This window comes from Rattus norvegicus, chromosome 16 (genome assembly GCF_036323735.1).
Source record: "Rattus norvegicus strain BN/NHsdMcwi chromosome 16, GRCr8, whole genome shotgun sequence".
Lineage (NCBI taxonomy): Eukaryota > Metazoa > Chordata > Mammalia > Rodentia > Muridae > Rattus > Rattus norvegicus.
In genome coordinates, this window is record NC_086034.1 from 42,688,459 (window position 1) to 42,709,652 (window position 21,194).

Sequence of the window (21,194 nt, forward strand, 5' to 3'; positions counted from 1 at the left end):
AACAGAAACACTGTTTCTCTGTGAATTCAGTTAGTTCCCAGTAGCAGGCTCTTATAATATGCGTACTTATAAAGATTTATCAAAATTTGGTGTGCCGAATCTGAGTAACATGGTGAATTCGGTTAGTTTCCAATAGGCCGCAGTAGTAATAAGTGGACTGTTCGGGATATAGAAAAATTTTCACGAATGGAATCAAAATTTCTAGGCGAATTCAGTGAGTTCCCAAAGGGACATGCTTGTGTGAGTGTGCTTTTCAATATGTAACAACATTTAAAGGAACGGACTCTAAGTATCATGGTGAATTCAGTAGTTTCCCAATAGGATTCGCATGTAATAAGCTTGTTATTCAAGATAGAGCAACGTTTTAAGGAACGGAAACACTGTTTCTCTGTGAATTCAGTTAGTTCCCAGTAGCAGGCTCTTGTAATATGCGTACTTCTAAAGATTTATCAAAATTTGGTGTGCCGATACTGAGTAACATGGTGAATTCGGTTAGTTCCCAATAGGCCGCAGTAGTAATAAGTGGACTGTTCGGGATATAGAAAAATTTTCACGAATGGAATCAAAATTTCTAGGCGAATTCAGTGAGTTCCCAATGGGACATGCTTGTATGAGTGTGCTTTTCAATATGTAACAACATTTTAAGGAACGGACTCTAAGTATCATGGTGAATTCAGTAGGTTCCCAATGGGATTCGCATGTAATAAGCTTGTTATTCAAGATAGAGCAACGTTTTAAGGAACGGAAACACTGTTTCTCTGTGAATTCAGTTAGTTCCCAGTAGCAGGCTCTTGTAATATGCGTACTTCTTAAGATATATCAAAATTTGGTGTGCCGAATCTGAGTAACATGGTGAATTCGGTTAGTTCCCAATACGCCGCAGTAGTAATAAGTGGACTGTTCGGGATATAGAAAAATTTTCACGAATGGAATCAAAATTTCTAGGCGAATTCAGTGAGCCCCAATGGGACATGCTTGTATGAGTGTGCTTTTCAATATGTAACAACATTTTAAGGAACGGACTCTAAGTATCATGGTGAATTCAGTAGTTTCCCAATAGGATTCGCATGTAATAAGCTTGTTATTCAAGATAGAGCAACGTTTTAAGGAACGGAAACACTGTTTCTCTGTGAATTCAGTTAGTTCCCAGTAGCAGGCTCTTGTAATATGCGTACTTATAAAGATTTATCAAAATTTGGTGTGCCGAATCTGAGTAACATGGTGAATTCGGTTAGTTCCCAATAGGCCGCAGTAGTAATAAGTGGACTGTTCGGGATATAGAAAAATTTTCACGAATGGAATCAAAATTTCTAAGCGAATTCAGTGAGTTCCCAATGGGACATGCTTGTATGCGTGTGCTTTTCAATATGTAACAACATTTTAAGGAACGGACTCTAAGTATCATGGTGAATTCAGTAGGTTCCCAATAGGATACGCATGTGATAAGCTGGTTATTCAAGATAGAGCAACGTTTTAAGGAACGGAAACACTGTTTCTCTGTGAATTCAGTTAGTTCCCAGGAGCAGGCTCTTGTAATATGCGTACTTCTAAAGATTTATCAAAATTTGGTGTGCCGAATCTGAGTAACATGGTGAATTCGGTTAGTTCCCAATAGGCCGCAGTAGTAATAAGTGGACTGTTCGGGATATAGAAAAATTTTCACGAATGGAATCAAAATTTCTAGGCGAATTCAGTGAGTTCCCAATGGGACATGCTTGTATGAGTGTGCTTTTCAATATGTAACAACATTTTAAGGAACGGACTCTAAGTATCATGGTGAATTCAGTAGGTTCCCAATAGGATTCGCATGTAATAAGCTTGTTATTCAAGATAGAGCAACGTTTTAAGGAATGGAAACACTGTTTCTCTGTGAATTCAGTTAGTTCCCAGTAGCAGGCTCTTGTAATATGCGTACTTCTTAAGATTTATCAAAATTTGGTGTGCCGAATCTGAGTAACATGGTGAATTCGGTTAGTTCCCAATAGGCCGCAGTAGTAATAAGTGGACTCTTCGGGATATAGAAAAATTTTCACGAATGGACTCAAAATTTCTCAGCGAATTCAGTGAGTTCCCAATGGGACATGCTTGTATGCGTGTGCTTTTCAATATGTAACAACATTTTAAGGAACGGACTCTAAGTATCATGGTGAATTCAGTAGGTTCCCAATAGGATTCGCATGTAATAAGCTTGTTATTCAAGATAGAGCAACGTTTTAAGGAACGGAAACACTGTTTCTCTGTGAATTCAGTTAGTTCCCAGTAGCAGGCTCTTGTAATATGCGTACTTCTTAAGATATATCAAAATTTGGTGTGCCGAATCTGAGTAACATGGTGAATTCGGTTAGTTCCCAATACGCCGCAGTAGTAATAAGTGGACTGTTCGGGATATAGAAAAATTTTCACGAATGGAATCAAAATTTCTAGGCGAATTCAGTGAGCCCCAATGGGACATGCTTGTATGAGTGTGCTTTTCAATATGTAACAACATTTTAAGGAACGGACTCTAAGTATCATGGTGAATTCAGTAGTTTCCCAATAGGATTCGCATGTAATAAGCTTGTTATTCAAGATAGAGCAACGTTTTAAGGAACGGAAACACTGTTTCTCTGTGAATTCAGTTAGTTCCCAGTAGCAGGCTCTTGTAATATGCGTACTTCTTAAGATTTATCAAAATTTGGTGTGCCTAATCTGAGTAACATGGTGAATTCGGTTAGTTCCCAATAGGCCGCAGTAGTAATAAGTGGACTGTTCGGGATATAGAAAAATTTTCACGAATGGAATCAAAATTTCTAAGCGAATTCAGTGAGTTCCCAATGGGACATGCTTGTATGCGTGTGCTTTTCAATATGTAACAACATTTTAAGGAACGGACTCTAAGTATCATGGTGAATTCAGTAGGTTCCCAATAGGATACGCATGTGATAAGCTGGTTATTCAAGATAGAGCAACGTTTTAAGGAACGGAAACACTGTTTCTCTGTGAATTCAGTTAGTTCCCAGGAGCAGGCTCTTGTAATATGCGTACTTCTAAAGATTTATCAAAATTTGGTGTGCCGAATCTGAGTAACATGGTGAATTCGGTTAGTTCCCAATAGGCCGCAGTAGTAATAAGTGGACTGTTCGGGATATAGAAAAATTTTCACGAATGGAATCAAAATTTCTAGGCGAATTCAGTGAGTTCCCAATGGGACATGCTTGTATGAGTGTGCTTTTCAATATGTAACAACATTTTAAGGAACGGACTCTAAGTATCATGGTGAATTCAGTAGGTTCCCAATAGGATTCGCATGTAATAAGCTTGTTATTCAAGATAGAGCAACGTTTTAAGGAATGGAAACACTGTTTCTCTGTGAATTCAGTTAGTTCCCAGTAGCAGTCTCTTGTAATATGCGTACTTCTTAAGATTTATCAAAATTTGGTGTGCCGAATCTGAGTAACATGGTGAATTCGGTTAGTTCCCAATAGGCCGCAGTAGTAATAAGTGGACTCTTCGGGATATAGAAAAATTTTCACGAATGGACTCAAAATTTCTCAGCGAATTCAGTGAGTTCCCAATGGGACATGCTTGTATGCGTGTGCTTTTCAATATGTAACAACATTTTAAGGAACGGACTCTAAGTATCATGGTGAATTCATTAGGTTCCCAATAGGAATCGCATGTAATAAGCTTGTAATTCAAGATAGAGCAACGTTTTAAGGAACGGAAACACTGTTTCTCTGTGAATTCAGTTAGTTCCCAGTAGCAGGCTCTTGTAATATGCGTACTTCTAAAGATTTATCAAAATTTGGTGTGCCGAATCTGAGTAACATGGTGAATTCGTTTAGTTCCCAATAGGCCGCAGTAGTAATAAGTGGACTGTTCGGGATATAGAAAAATTTTCACGAATGGACTCAAAATTTCTAGGCGAATTCAGTGAGTTCCCAATGGAACGGAAACACTGTTTCTCTGTGAATTCAGTTAGTTCCCAGTAGCAGGCTCTTGTAATATGCGTACTTCTAAAGATTTATCAAAATTTGGTGTGCCGATCTGAGTAACATGGTTTATTCGGTTAGTTCCCAATAGGCCGCAGTAGTAATAAGTGGAGTGTTCGGGATATAGAAAAATTTTCACGAATGGAATCAAAATTTCTAGGCGAATTCAGTGAGTTCCCAATGGAACATGCTTGTATGCGTGTGCTTTTCAATATGTAACAACATTTTAAGGAACGGACTCTAAGTATCATGTTGAATTCAGTAGGTTCCCAATAGGATTCGCATTAAATAAGCTTGTTATTCAAGATAGAGCAACGTTTTAAGGAACGGAAACACTGTTTCTCTGTGAATTCAGTTAGTTCCCAGTAGCAGGTTCTTGTAATATGCGTACTTCTAAAGATTATCAAAATTTAGTGTGCCGAATCTGAGTAACATGGTGAATTCGGTTAGTTCCCAATAGGCCGCAGTACTAATAAGTGGACTGTTCGGGATATAGAAAAATTTTCACGAATGGAATCAAAATTTCTAGGCGAATTCAGTGAGTTCCCAATGGGACATGCTTGTATGAGTGTGCTTTTCAATATGTAACAACATTTTAAGGAACGGACTCTAAGTATCATGGTGAATTCAGTAGGTTCCCAATAGGATTCGTATGTAATAACTTGTTATTCAAGATAGAGCAACGTTTTAAGGAACGGAAACACTGTTTCTCTGTGAATTCAGTTAGTTCCCCGTAGCAGGCTCTTGTAATATGCGTCCTTCTTAAGATTTATCAAAATTTGGTGTGCCGAATCTGAGTAACATGGTGAATTCGGTTAGTTCCCACTAGGCCGCAGTAGTAATAAGCGGACTGTTCGGGATATAGAAAAATTTTCACGAATGGAATCAAAATTTCTAGGCGAATTCAGTGAGCCCCAATGGGACATGCTTGTATGAGTGTGCTTTTCAATATGTAACAACATTTTAAGGAACGGACTCTAAGTATCATGGTGAATTCAGTAGGTTCCCAATAGGATTCGCATGCAATAAGCTTGTTATTCAAGATAGAGCAACGTTTTAAGGAACGGAAACACTGTTTCTCTGTGAATTCAGTTAGTTCCCAGGAGCAGGCTCTTGTAATATGCGTCCTTCTAAAGATTTATCAAAATTTGGTGTGCCGAATCTGAGTAACATGGTGAATTCTGTTTGTTTCCAATAGGCCGCAATAGTAATAAGTGGAATGTTCGGGATATAGAAAAATTTTCACGAATGGAATCAAAATTTCTAGGCGAATTCAGTGAGTTCCCAAAGGGACATGCTTGTGTGAGTGTGCTTTTCAATATGTAACAACATTTTAAGGAACGGACTCTAAGTATCATGGTGAATTCAGTAGGTTCCCAATAGGATTCGCATGTAATAAGCTTGTTATTCAAGATAGAGCAATGTTTTAAGGAACGGAAACACTGTTTCTCTGTGAATTCAGTTAGTTCCCAGTAGCAGGCTCTTGTAATATGCGTACTTCTAAAGATTTATCAAAATTTGGTGTGCCGAATCTGAGTAACATGGTGAATTCGGTTAGTTCCCACTAGGCCGAAGTAGTAATAAGTGGACTGTTCGGGATATAGAAAAATTTTCACGTATGGACTCAAAATTTCTAGGCGAATTCAGTGAGTTCCCAATGGGACATGCTTTTATGAGTGTGCTTTTCAATATGTAACAACATTTTAAGGAACGGACTCTAAGTATCATGGTGAATTCAGAAGGTTCCCAATAGGATTCGCATGAAATAAGCTTGTTATTCAAGATAGTGCAACTTTTTAAGGAACGGAAACACTGTTTCTCTGTGAATTCAGTTAGTTCCCATAGCAGGCTCTTGTAATATGCGTACTTCTAAAGATTTATCAAAATTTGGTGTGCCGAATCTGAGAAACATGGTGAATTCGGTTAGTTCCCAATAGGCCGCAGTAGTAATAAGTGGACTGTTCGGGATATAGAAAAATTTTCACGAATGGAATCAAAATTTCTAGGCGAATTCAGTGAGTTCCCAATGGGACATGCTTGTATGAGTGTGCTTTTCAATATGTAACAACATTTTAAGGAACGGACTCTAAGTATCATGGTGACTTCAGTAGGTTCCCAATAGGATTCGCATGTAATAAGCTTGTTATTCAAGATAGAGCAACGTTTTAAGGAACGGAAACACTGTTTCTCTGTGAATTCAGTTAGTTCCCAGTAGCAGGCTCTTGTAATATGCGTACTTCTAAAGATTTATCAAAATTTGGTGTGCCGAATCTGAGTAACATGGTGAATTCGGTTAGTTTCCAATAGGCCGCAATAGTAATAATTAGACTGTTCGGGATATAGAAAAATTTTCACGAATGGACTCAAAATTTCTAGGCGAATTCAGTGAGTTCCCAATGGTACATGCTTGTATGAGTGTGCTTTTCAATATGTAACAACATTTTAAGGAACGGACTCTAAGTATCATGGTGAATTCAGTAGGTTCCCAATAGGATTCGCATGTAATAAGCTTGTTATTCAAGATAGAGCAACGTTTTAAGGAACGGAAACACTGTTTCTCTGTGAATTCAGTTAGTTCCCAGTAGCAGGCTCTTGTAATATGCGTACTTCTAAAGATTTATCAAAATTTGGTGTGCCGAATCTGAGTAACATGGTGAATTCGGTTAGTTCCCAATAGGTCGCAGTAGTAATAAGTGGAATGTTCGGGATATAGAAAAATTTTCACGAATGGACTCAAAATTTCTAGGCGAATTCAGTGAGTTCCCAATGGGACATGCTTGTATGAGTGTGCTTTTCAATATGTAACAACATTTTAAGGAACGGACTCTAAGTATCATGGTGAATTCAGTAGGTTCCCAATAGGATTCGCATGTAATAAGCTTGTTATTCAAGATAGAGCAACGTTTTAAGGAACGGAAACACTGTTTCTCTGTGAATTCAGTTAGTTCCCAGTAGCAGGCTCTTGTAATATGCGTACTTCTTAAGATATATCAAAATTTGGTGTGCCGAATCTGAGTAACATGGTGAATTCGGTTAGTTCCCAATACGCCGCAGTAGTAATAGGTGGACTGTTCGGGATATAGAAAAATTTTCACGAATGGAATCAAAATTTCTAGGCGAATTCAGTGAGTTCCCAAAGGGACATGCTTGTGTGAGTGTGCTTTTCAATATGTAACAACATTTTAAGGAACGGACTCTAAGTATCATGGTGAATTCAGTAGGTTCCCAATAGGATTCGCATGTAATAAGCTTGTTATTCAAGATAGAGCAACGTTTTAAGGAACGGAAACACTGTTTCTCTGTGAATTCAGTTAGTTCCCAGTAGCAGGCTCTTGTAATATGCGTACTTCTAAAGATTTTTCAAAATTTGGTGTGCCTAATCTGACTAACATGGTGAATTCGGTTAGTTCCCAATAGGCCGCAGTAGTAATAAGTGGACTGTTCGGGATATAGAAAAATTTTAACGAATGGAATCAAAATTTCTAGGCGAATTCAGTGAGTTCCCAATGGGACATGCTTGTATGAGTGTGCTTTTCAATATGTAACAACATTTTAAGGAACGGACTCTAAGTATCATGGTGAATTCAGTAGGTTCCCAATAGGATTCGCATGTAATAAGCTTGTTATTCAAGATAGAGCAACGTTTTAAGGAACGGAAACACTGTTTCTCTGTGAATTCAGTCAGTTCCCAGTAGCAGGCTCTTGTAATATGCGTACTTCTAAAGATTTATCAAAATTTGGTGTGCCGAATCTGAGTAAAATGGTGAATTCGGTTAGTTCCCAATAGGCCGCAGTAGTAATAAGTGAACTGTTCGGGATATAGAATAATTTTCACGAATGGAATCAAAATTTCAAGGCGAATTCAGTGAGTTCCCAATGGGACATGCTTGTATGAGTGTGCTTTTCAATATGTAACAACGTTTTAAGGAACGGACTCTAAGTATCATGGTGAATTCAGTAGCTTCCCAATAGGATTCGCATGTAATAAGCTTGTTATTCAAGATAGAGCAACGTTTTAAGGAACAGAAACACTGTTTCTCTGTGAATTCAGTTAGTTCCCAGTAGCAGGCTCTTATAATATGCGTACTTATAAAGATTTATCAAAATTTGGTGTGCCGAATCTGAGTAACATGGTGAATTCGGTTAGTTTCCAATAGGCCGCAGTAGTAATAAGTGGACTGTTCGGGATATAGAAAAATTTTCACGAATGGAATCAAAATTTCTAGGCGAATTCAGTGAGTTCCCAAAGGGACATGCTTGTGTGAGTGTGCTTTTCAATATGTAACAACATTTAAAGGAACGGACTCTAAGTATCATGGTGAATTCAGTAGTTTCCCAATAGGATTCGCATGTAATAAGCTTGTTATTCAAGATAGAGCAACGTTTTAAGGAACGGAAACACTGTTTTTCTGTGAATTCAGTTAGTTCCCAGTAGCAGGCTCTTGTAATATGCGTACTTCTAAAGATTTATCAAAATTTGGTGTGCCGATACTGAGTAACATGGTGAATTCGGTTAGTTCCCAATAGGCCGCAGTAGTAATAAGTGGACTGTTCGGGATATAGAAAAATTTTCACGGATGGAATCAAAATTTCTAGGCGAATTCAGTGAGTTCCCAATGGGATATGCTTGTATGAGTGTGCTTTTCAATATGTAACAACATTTTAAGGAACGGACTCTAAGTATCATGGTGAATTCAGTAGGTTCCCAATAGGATTCGCATGAAATAAGCTTGTTATTCAAGATTCTGCAACTTTTTAAGGAACGGAAACACTGTTTCTCTGTGAATTCAGTTAGTTCCCATAGCAGGCTCTTGTAATATGCGTACTTCTAAAGATTTATCAAAATTTGGTGTGCCGAATCTGAGTAACATGGTGAATTCGGTTAGTTCCCAATAGGCCGCAGTAGTAATAAGTGGACTGTTCGGGATATAGAAAAATTTTCACGAATGGAATCAAAATTTCTAGGCGAATTCAGTGAGTTCCCAATGGGACATGCTTGTATGAGTGTGCTTTTCAATATGTAACAACATTTTAAGGAACGGACTCTAAGTATCATGGTGACTTCAGTAGGTTCCCAATAGGATTCGCATGTAATAAGCTTGTTATTCAAGATAGAGCAACGTTTTAAGGAACGGAAACACTGTTTCTCTGTGAATTCAGTTAGTTCCCAGTAGCAGGCTCTTGTAATATGCGTACTTCTAAAGATTTATCAAAATTTGGTGTGCCGAATCTGAGTAACATGGTGAATTCGGTTAGTTCCCAATAGGCCGCAGTAGTAATAAGTGGAATGTTCGGGATATAGAAAAATTTTCACGAATGGACTCAAAATTTCTAGGCGAATTCAGTGAGTTCCCAATGGGACATGCTTGTATGAGTGTGCTTTTCAATATGTAACAACATTTTAAGGAACGGACTCTAAGTATCATGGTGAATTCAGTAGGTTCCCAATAGGATTCGCATGTAATAAGCTTGTTATTCAAGATAGAGCAACGTTTTAAGGAACGGAAACACTGTTTCTCTGTGAATTCAGTTAGTTCCCAGTAGCAGGCTCTTGTAATATGCGTACTTCTTAAGATATATCAAAATTTGGTGTGCCGAATCTGAGTAACATGTTGAATTCGGTTAGTTCCCAATACGCCGCAGTAGTAATAAGTGGACTGTTCGGGATATAGAAAAATTTTCACGAATGGAATCAAAATTTCTAGGCGAATTCAGTGAGCCCTAATGGGACATGCTTGTATGAGTGTGCTTTTCTATATGTAACAACATTTTAAGGAACGGACTCTAAGTATCATGGTGAATTCAGTAGGTTCCCAATAGGATTCGCATGTAATAAGCTTGTTATTCAAGATAGAGCAACGTATTAAGGAACGGAAACACTGTTTCTCTGTGAATTCAGTTAGTTCCCAGTAGCAGGCTCTTGTAATATGCGTACTTCTTAAGATTTATCAAAATTTGGTGTGCCTAATCTGAGTAACATGGTGAATTCGGTTAGTTCCCAATAGGCCGCAGTAGTAATAAGTGGACTGTTCGGGATATAGAAAAATTTTCACGAATGGAATCAAAATTTCTAAGCGAATTCAGTGAGTTCCCAATGGGACATGCTTGTATGAGTGTGCTTTTCAATATGTAACAACATTTTAAGGAACGGACTCTAAGTATCATGGTGAATTCAGTAGGTTCCCAATAGGATACGCATGTGATAAGCTGGTTATTCAAGATAGAGCAATGTTTTAAGGAACGGAAACACTGTTTCTCTGTGAATTCAGTTAGTTCCCAGGAGCAGGCTCTTGTAATATGCGTACTTCTAAAGATTTATCAAAATTTGGTGTGCCGAATCTGAGTAACATGGTGAATTCGGTTAGTTCCCAATAGGCCGCAGTAGTAATAAGTGGACTGTTCGGGATATAGAAAAATTTTCACGAATGGAATCAAAATTTCAAGGCGAATTCAGTGAGTTCCCAATGGGACATGCTTGTATGAGTGTGCTTTTCAATATGTAACAACATTTTAAGGAACGGACTCTAAGTATCATGGTGACTTCAGTAGGTTCCCAATAGGATTCGCATGTAATAAGCTTGTTATTCAAGATAGAGCAACGTTTTAAGGAACGGAAACACTGTTTCTCTGTGAATTCAGTTAGTTCCCAGTAGCAGTCTCTTGTAATATGCGTACTTCTAAAGATTTATCAAAATTTGGTGTGCCGAATCTGAGTAACATGGTGAATTCGGTTAGTTTCCAATAGGCCGCAATAGTAATAATTGGACTGTTCGGGATATAGAAAAATTTTCACGAATGGACTCAAAATTTCTAGGCGAATTCAGTGAGTTCCCAATGGGACATGCTTGTATGAGTGTGCTTTTCAATATGTAACAACATTTTAAGGAACGGACTCTAAGTATCATGGTGAATTCAGTAGGTTCCCAATAGGATTCGCATGTAATAAGCTTGTTATTCAAGATAGAGCAACGTTTTAAGGAACGGAAACACTGTTTCTCTGTGAATTCAGTTAGTTCCCAGTAGCAGGCTCTTGTAATATGCGTACTTCTAAAGATTTATCAAAATTTGTTGTGCCGAATCTGAGTAACATGGTGAATTCGGTTAGTTCCCAATAGGTCGCAGTAGTAATAAGTGGAAAGTTCGGGATATAGAAAAATTTTCACGAATGGACTCAAAATTTCTAGGCGAATTCAGTGAGTTCCCAATGGGACATGCTTGTATGAGTGTGCTTTTCAATATGTAACAACATTTTAAGGAACGGACTCTAAGTATCATGGTGAATTCAGTAGGTTCCCAGTAGGATTCGCATGTAATAAGCTTGTTATTCAAGATAGAGCAACGTTTTAAGGAACGGAAACACTGTTTCTCTGTGAATTCAGTTAGTTCCCAGTAGCAGGCTCTTGTAATATGCGTACTTCTTAAGATTTATCAAAATTTGGTGTGCCTAATCTGAGTAACATGGTGAATTCGGTTAGTTCCCAATAGGCCGCAGTAGTAATAAGTGGACTGTTCGGGATATAGAAAAATTTTCACGAATGGAATCAAAATTTCTAAGCGAATTCAGTGAGTTCCCAATGGGACATGCTTGTATGCGTGTGCTTTTCAATATGTAACAACATTTTAAGGAACGGACTCTAAGTATCATGGTGAATTCAGTAGGTTCCCAATAGGATACGCATGTGATAAGCTGGTTATTAAAGATAGAGCAACGTTTTAAGGAACGGAAACACTGTTTCTCTGTGAATTCAGTTAGTTCCCAGGAGCAGGCTCTTGTAATATGCGTACTTCTAAAGATTTATCAAAATTTGGTGTGCCGAATCTGAGTAACATGGTGAATTCGGTTAGTTCCCAATAGGCCGCAGTAGTAATAAGTGGACTGTTCGGGATATAGAAAAATTTTCACGAATGGAATCAAAATTTCTAGGCGAATTCAGTGAGTTCCCAATGGGACATGCTTGTATGAGTGTGCTTTTCAATATGTAATAACATTTTAAGGAACGGACTCTAAGTATCATGGTGAATTCAGTAGGTTCCCAATAGGATTCGCATGTAATAAGCTTGTTATTCAAGATAGAGCAACGTTTTAAGGAATGGAAACACTGTTTCTCTGTGAATTCAGTTAGTTCCCAGTAGCAGGCTCTTGTAATATGCGTACTTCTTAAGATTTATCAAAATTTGGTGTGCCGAATCTGAGTAACATGGTGAATTCGGTTAGTTCCCAATAGGCCGCAGTAGTAATAAGTGGACTCTTCGGGATATAGAAAAATTTTCACGAATGGACTCAAAATTTCTCAGCGAATTCAGTGAGTTCCCAATGGGACATGCTTGTATGCGTGTGCTTTTCAATATGTAACAACATTTTAAGGAACGGACTCTAAGTATCATGGTGAATTCAGTAGGTTCCCAATAGGATTCGCATGTAATAAGCTTGTTATTCAAGATAGAGCAACGTTTTAAGGAACGGAAACACTGTTTCTCTGTGAATTCAGTTAGTTCCCAGTAGCAGGCTCTTGTAATATGCGTACTTCTTAAGATATATCAAAATTTGGTGTGCCGAATCTGAGTAACATGGTGAATTCGGTTAGTTCCCAATACGCCGCAGTAGTAATAAGTGGACTGTTCGGGATATAGAAAAATTTTCACGAATGGAATCAAAATTTCTAGGCGAATTCAGTGAGCCCCAATGGGACATGCTTGTATGAGTGTGCTTTTCAATATGTAACAACATTTTAAGGAACGGACTCTAAGTATCATGGTGAATTCAGTAGTTTCCCAATAGGATTCGCATGTAATAAGCTTGTTATTCAAGATAGAGCAACGTTTTAAGGAACGGAAACACTGTTTCTCTGTGAATTCAGTTAGTTCCCAGTAGCAGGCTCTTGTAATATGCGTACTTCTTAAGATTTATCAAAATTTGGTGTGCCTAATCTGAGTAACATGGTGAATTCGGTTAGTTCCCAATAGGCCGCAGTAGTAATAAGTGGACTGTTCGGGATATAGAAAAATTTTCACGAATGGAATCAAAATTTCTAAGCAAATTCAGTGAGTTCCCAATGGGACATGCTTGTATGCGTGTGTTTTTCAATATGTAACAACATTTTAAGGAACGGACTCTAAGTATCATGGTGAATTCAGTAGGTTCCCAATAGGATACGCATGTGATAAGCTGGTTATTCAAGATAGAGCAACGTTTTAAGGAACGGAAACACTGTTTCTCTGTGAATTCAGTTATTTCCCAGGAGCAGGCTCTTGTAATATGCGTACTTCTAAAGATTTATCAAAATTTGGTGTGCCGAATCTGAGTAACATGGTGAATTCGGTTAGTTCCCAATAGGCCGCAGTAGTAATAAGTGGACTGTTCGGGATATAGAAAAATTTTCACGAATGGAATCAAAATTTCTAGGCGAATTCAGTGAGTTCGCAATGGGACATGCTTGTATGAGTGTGCTTTTCAATATGTAACAACATTTTAAGGAACGGACTCTAAGTATCATGGTGAATTCAGTAGGTTCCCAATAGGATTCGCATGTAATAAGCTTGTTATTCAAGATAGAGCAACGTTTTAAGGAATGGAAACACTGTTTCTCTGTGAATTCAGTTAGTTCCCAGTAGCAGGCTCTTGTAATATGCGTACTTCTTAAGATTTATCAAAATTTGGTGTGCCGAATCTGAGTAACATGGTGAATTCGGTTAGTTCCCAATAGGCCGCAGTAGTAATAAGTGGACTCTTCGGGATATAGAAAAATTTTCACGAATGGACTCAAAATTTCTCAGCGAATTCAGTGAGTTCCCAATGGGACATGCTTGTATGCGTGTGCTTTTCAATATGTAACAACATTTTAAGGAACGGACTCTAAGTATCATGGTGAATTCAGTAGGTTCCCAATAGGATTCGCATGTAATAAGCTTGTTATTCAAGATAGAGCAACGTTTTAAGGAACGGAAACACTGTTTCTCTGTGAATTCAGTTAGTTCCCAGTAGCAGGCTCTTTTAATATGCGTACTTCTAAAGATTTATCAAAATTTTGTGTGCCGAATCTGAGTAACATGGTGAATTCGGTTAGTTCCCAATAGGCCGCAGTAGTAATAAGTGGACTGTTCGGGATATAGAAAAATTTTCACGAATGGAATCAAAATTTCTAGGCGAATTCAGTGAGTTCCCAATGGGACATGCTTGTATGAGTGTGCTTTTCAATATGTAACAACATTTTAAGGAACGGACTCTAAGTATCATGGTGAATTCAGTAGGTTCCCAATAGGATTCGCATTAAATAAGCTTGTTATTCAAGATAGAGCAACGTTTTAAGGAACGGAAACACTGTTTCTCTGTGAATTCAGTTAGTTCCCAGTAGCAGGCTCTTGTAATATGCGTACTTCTTAAGATTTATCAAAATTTGGTGTGCCAAATCTGAGTAACATGGTGAATTCGGTTAGTTCCCAATAGGCCGCAGTAGTAATAAGTGGACTGTTCGGGATATAGAAAAATTTTCACGAATGGACTCAAAATTTCTAGGCGAATTCAGTGAGTTCCCAATGGAACGGAAACACTGTTTCTCTGTGAATTCAGTTAGTTCCCAGTAGCAGGCTCTTGTAATATGCGTACTTCTAAAGATTTATCAAAATTTGGTGTGCCGATCTGAGTAACATGGTTTATTCGGTTAGTTCCCAATAGGCCGCAGTAGTAATAAGTGGAGTGTTCGGGATATAGAAAAATTTTCACGAATGGAATCAAAATTTCTAGGCGAATTCAGTGAGTTCCCAATGGAACATGCTTGTATGCGTGTGCTTTTCAATATGTAACAACATTTTAAGGAACGGACTCTAAGTATCATGGTGAATTCAGTAGGTTCCCAATAGGATTCGCATTAAATAAGCTTGTTATTCAAGATAGAGCAACGTTTTAAGGAACGGAAACACTGTTTCTCTGTGAATTCAGTTAGTTCCCAGTAGCAGGTTCTTGTAATATGCGTACTTCTAAAGATTATCAAAATTTAGTGTGCCGAATCTGAGTAACATGGTGAATTCGGTTAGTTCCCAATAGGCCGCAGTACTAATAAGTGGACTGTTCGGGATATAGAAAAATTTTCACGAATGGAATCAAAATTTCTAGGCGAATTCAGTGAGTTCCCAATGGGACATGCTTGTATGAGTGTGCTTTTCAATATGTAACAACATTTTAAGGAACGGACTCTAAGTATCATGGTGAATTCAGTAGGTTCCCAATAGGATTCGTATGTAATAAGCTTGTTATTCAAGATAGAGCAACGTTTTAAGGAACGGAAACACTGTTTCTCTGTGAATTCATATAGTTCCCCGTAGCAGGCTCTTGTAATATGCGTCCTTCTTAAGATTTATCAAAATTTGGTGTGCCGAATCTGAGTAACATGGTGAATTCGGTTAGTTCCCACTAGGCCGCAGTAGTAATAAGCGGACTGTTCGGGATATAGAAAAATTTTCACGAATGGAATCAAAAATTCTAGGCGAATTCAGTGAGCCCCAATGGGACATGCTTGTATGAGTGTGCTTTTCAATATGTAACAACATTTTAAGGAACGGACTCTAAGTATCATGGTGAATTCAGTAGGTTCCCAATAGGATTCGCATGCAATAAGCTTGTTATTCAAGATAGAGCAACGTTTTAAGGAACGGAAACACTGTTTCTCTGTGAATTCAGTTAGTTCCCAGTAGCAGGCTCTTGTAATATGCGTCCTTCTAAAGATTTATCAAAATTTGGTGTGCCGAATCTGAGTAACATGGTGAATTCGGTTAGTTTCCAATAGGCCGCAATAGTAATAAGTGGAATGTTCGGGATATAGAAAAATTTTCACGAATGGAATCAAAATTTCTAGGCGAATTCAGTGAGTTCCCAAAGGGACATGCTTGTGTGAGTGTGCTTTTCAATATGTAACAACATTTTAAGGAACGGACTCTAAGTATCATGGTGAATTCAGTAGGTTCCCAATAGGATTCGCATGTAATAAGCTTGTTATTCAAGATAGAGCAATGTTTTAAGGAACGGAAACACTGTTTCTCTGTGAATTCAGTTAGTTCCCAGTAGCAGGCTCTTGTAATATGCGTACTTCTAAAGATTTATCAAAATTTGGTGTGCCGAATCTGAGTAACATGGTGAATTCGGTTAGTTCCAACTAGGCCGAAGTAGTAATAAGTGGACTGTTCGGGATATAGAAAAATTTTCACGTATGGACTCAAAATTTCTAGGCGAATTCAGTGAGTTCCCAATGGGACATGCTTGTATGAGTGTGCTTTTCAATATGTAACAACATTTTAAGAACGGACACTAAGTATCATGGTGAATTCAGTAGGTTCCCAATAGGATTCGTATGTAATAAGCTTGTTATTCAAGATAGAGCAACGTTTTAAGGAACGGAAACACTATTTCTCTGTGAATTCAGTTAGTTCCCAGTAGCAGGCTCTTGTAATATGCGTACTTCTAAAGATTTATCAAAATTTGTTGTGCCGAATCTGAGTAACATGGTGAATTCGGTTAGTTCCCAATAGGCCGCAGTAGTAATAAGTGGACTGTTCGGGATATAGAAAAATTTTCACGAATGGAATCAAAATTTCTAGGCGAACTCAGTGAGTTCCCAATGGGACATGCTTGTATGAGTGTGCTTTTCAATGTGTAACAACATTTTAAGGAACGGAATCTAAGTATCATGGTGAATTCAGTAGGTTCCCAATAGGATTCGCATGTAATTAGCTTGTTATTCAAGATAGAGCAACGTTTTAAGGAACGGAAACACTGTTTCTCTGTGAATTCAGTTAGTTCCCAGTAGCAGGTCTGGTAATATGCGTACTTCTAAAGATTTATCAAAATTTGGTGTGCCGAATCTGAGTAACATGGTGAATTCGGTTAGTTTCCAATAGGCCGCAATAGTAATAAGTGGAATGTTCGGGATATAGAAAAATTTTCACGAATGGAATCAAAATTTCTAGGCGAATTCAGTGAGTTCCCAAAGGGACATGCTTGTGTGAGTGTGCTTTTCAATATGTAACAACATTTTAAGGAACGGACTCTAAGTATCATGGTGAATTCAGTAGGTTCCCAATAGGATTCGCATGTAATAAGCTTGTTATTCAAGATAGAGCAACGTTTTAAGGAACGGAAACACTGTTTCTCTGTGAATTCAGTTAGTTCCCAGTAGCAGGCTCTTGTAATATGCGTACTTCTAAAGATTTATCAAAATTTGGTGTCCCGAATCTGAGTAACATGGTGAATTCGGTTAGTTCCCACTAGGCCGCAGTAGTAATAAGTGGACTGTTCGGGATATAGAAAAATTTTCACGAATGGAATCAAAATTTCTAGGCGAATTCAGTGAGTTCCCAATGGGACATGCTTGTATGAGTGTGCGTTTCAATATGTAACAACATTTTAAGAACGGACTCTAAGTATCATGGTGAATTCAGTAGGTTCCCAATAGGATTCGTATGTAATAAGCTTGTTATTCAAGATAGAGCAACGTTTTAAGGAACGGAAACACTATTTCTCTGTGAATTCAGTTAGTTCCCAGTAGCAGGCTCTTGTAATATGCGTACTTCTAAAGATTTATCAAAATTTGGTGTGCCGAATCTGAGTAACATGGTGAATTCGGTTAGTTCCCAATAGGCGGCAGTAGTAATAAGTGGACTGTTCGGGATATAGAAAAATTTTCACGAATGGAATCAAAATTTCTAGGCGAATTCAGTGAGTTCCCAATGGGACATGCTTGTATGAGTGTGCTTTACAATGTGTAACAACATTTTAAGGAACGGAATCTAAGTATCATGGTGAATTCAGTAGGTTCCCAATAGGATTCGCATTTAATAAGCTTGTTATTCAAGATAGAGCAACGTTTTAAGGAACGGAAACACTGTTTCTCTGTGAATTCAGTTAGTTCCCAGTAGCAGGCTCTTGTAATATGCGTACTTCTTAAGATTTATCAAAATTTGGTGTGTCGAATCTGAGTAACATGGTGAATTCGGTTAGTTTCCAATAAGCCGCAGTAGTAATAAGTGGACTGTTCGGGATATAGAAAAATTTTCAAGAATGGAATTAAAATTTCTAGGCGAATTCAGTGAGTTCCCAATGGGACATGCTTGTGTGAGTGTGCTTTTCAATATGTAACAACATTTTGAGGAACGGACTCTAAGTATCATGGTGAATTCAGTAGGTTCCCAATAGGATTCCCAAGCATGTGAAAGCTTGTTATTCAAGATAGAGCAACGTTTTAAGGAACGGAAACACTGTTTCTCTGTGAATTCAGTTAGTTCCCAGTAGCAGGCTCTTGTAATATGCGTACTTCTAAAGATTTATCAAAATTTGGTGTGCCGAATCTGAGTAACATGGTGAATTCGGTTAGTTCCCAATAGGCCGCAGTAGTAATAAGTGGAGTGTTCGGGATATAGAAAAATTTTCACGAATGGAATCAAAATTTCTAGGCGAATTCAGTGAGTTCCCAATGGGACATGCTTGTATGAGTGTGCTTTTCAATATGTAACAACATTTTAAGGAACGGACTCTAAGTATCATGGTGAATTCAGTAGGTTCCCAATAGGATTCGCATGTAATAAGCTTGTTATTCAAGATAGAGCAACGTTGTAAGGAACGGAAACACTGTTTCTCTGTGAATTCAGTTAGTTCCCAGTAGCAGGCTCTTGTATTATGCGTACTTCTAAAGATTTATCAAAATTTGGTGTGCCGAATCTGAGTAACATGGTGAATTCGGTTAGTTCCCAATAGGCCGCAGTAGTAATAAGTGGACTGTTCGGGATATAGAAAAATTTTCACGAATGGAATCAAAATTTCTAGGCGAATTCAGTGAGTTCCCAATGGGACATGCTTGTATGAGTGTGCTTTTCAATATGTAACAACATTTTAAAGAACGGACTCTAAGTATCATGGTGACTTCAGTAGGTTCCCAATAGGATTCGCATGTAATAAGCTTGTTATTCAAGATAGAGCAACGTTTTAAGGAACGGAAACACTGTTTCTCTGTGAATTCAGTTAGTTCCCAGTAGCAGGCTCTTGTAATATGCGTACTTCTAAAGATTTATCAAAATTTGGTGTGCCTAATCTGAGTAACATGGTGAATTCGGTTAGTTCCCAATAGGCGGCAGTAGTAATAAGTGGACTGTTCGGGATATAGAAAAATTTTCACGAATGGAATCAAAATTTCTAGGCGAATTCAGTGAGTTCCCAATGGGACATGCTTGTATGAGTGTGCTTTTCAATGTGTAACAACATTTTAAGGAACGGAATCTAAGTATCATGGTGAATTCAGTAGGTTCCCAATAGGATTCGCATGTAATAAGCTTGTTATTCAAGATAGAGCAACGTTTTAAGGAACGGAAACACTGTTTCTCTGTGAATTCAGTTAGTTCCCAGTAGCAGGCTCTTGTAATATGCGTACTTCTTAAGATTTATCAAAATTTGGTGTGCCGAATCTGAGTAACATGGTGAATTCGGTTAGTTTCCAATAGGCCGCAATAGTAATAAGTGGACTGTTCGGGATATAGAAAAATTTTCAAGAATGGAATTAAAATTTCTAGGCGAATTCAGTGAGTTCCCAATGGGACATGCTTGTGTGAGTGTGCTTTTCAATATGTAACAACATTTTGAGGAACGGACTCTAAGTATCATGGTGAATTCAGTAGGTTCCCAATAGGATTCGCATGTGAAAGCTTGTTATTCAAGATAGAGCAACGTTTTAAGGAACGGAAACACTGTTTCTCTGTGAATTCAGTTAGTTCCCAGTAGCAGGCTCTTGTAATATGCGTACTTCTAAAGATTTATCAAAATTTGGTGTGCCGAATCTGAGTAACATGGTGAATTCGGTTAGTTCCCAATAGGCCGCAGTAGTAATAAGTGGACTGTTCGGGATATAGAAAAATTTTCACGAATGGAATCAAAATTTCTAGGCGAATTCAGTGAGTTCCCAATGGGACATGCTTGTATGAGTGTGCTTTTCAATATGTAACAACATTTTAAGGAACGGACTGTAAGTATCATGGTGAATTCAGTAGGTTCCCAATAGGATTCGCATGTAATAAGCTTGTTATTCAAGATAGAGCAACGTTGTAAGGAACGGAAACACTGTTTCTCTGTGAATTCAGTTAGTTCCCAGTAGCAGGCTCTTGTATTATGCGTACTTCTAAAGATTTATCAAAATTTGGTGTGCCGAATCTGAGTAACATGGTGAATTCGGTTAGTTCCCAATAGGCCGCAGTAGTAATAAGAGGACTGTTCGGGATATAGAAAAATTTTCACGAATGGAATCAAAATTTCTAGGCGAATTCAGTGAGTTCCCAATGGGACATGCTTGTATGAGTGTGCTTTTCAATATGTAACAACATTTTAAGGAACGGACTCTAAGTATCATGGTGACTTCAGTAGGTTCCCAATAGGATTCGCATGTAATAAGCTTGTTATTCAAGATAGAGCAACGTTTTAAGGAACGGAAACACTGTTTCTCTGTGAATTCAGTTAGTTCCCAGTAGCAGGCTCTTGTAATATGCGTACTTCTAAAGATTTATCAAAATTTGGTGTGCCCAATCTGAGTAACATGGTGAATTCGGTTAGTTTCCAATAGGCCGCAATAGTAATAATTGGACTGTTCGGGATATAGAAAAATTTTCAAGAATGGACTCAAAATTTCTAGGCGAATTCAGTGAGTTCCCAATGGGACATGCTTGTATGAGTGTGCTTTTCAATATGTAACAACATTTTAAGGAACGGACTCTAAGTATCATGGTGAATTCAGTAGGTTCCCAATAGGATTCGCATGTAATAAGCTTGTTATTCAAGATAGAGCAACGTTTTAAGGAACGGAAACACTGTTTCTCTGTGAATTCAGTTAGTTCCCAGTAGCAGGCTCTTGTAATATGCGTACTTCTAAAGATTTATCAAAATTTGGTTGCCGAATCTGAGTAACATGGTGAATTCGGTTAGTTCCCAATAGGCCGCAGTAGTAATAAGTGGACTCTTCGGGATATAGAAAAATTTTCACGAATGGACTCAAAATTTCTCAGCGAATTCAGTGAGTTCCCAATGGGACATGCTTGTATGAGTGTGCTTTTCAATATGTAACAACATTTTAAGGAACGGACTCTAAGTATCATGGTGAATTCAGTAGGTTCCCAATAGGATACGCATGTGATAAGCTGGTTATTCAAGATAGAGCAACGTTTTAAGGAACGGTAACACTGTTTCTCTGTGAATTCAGT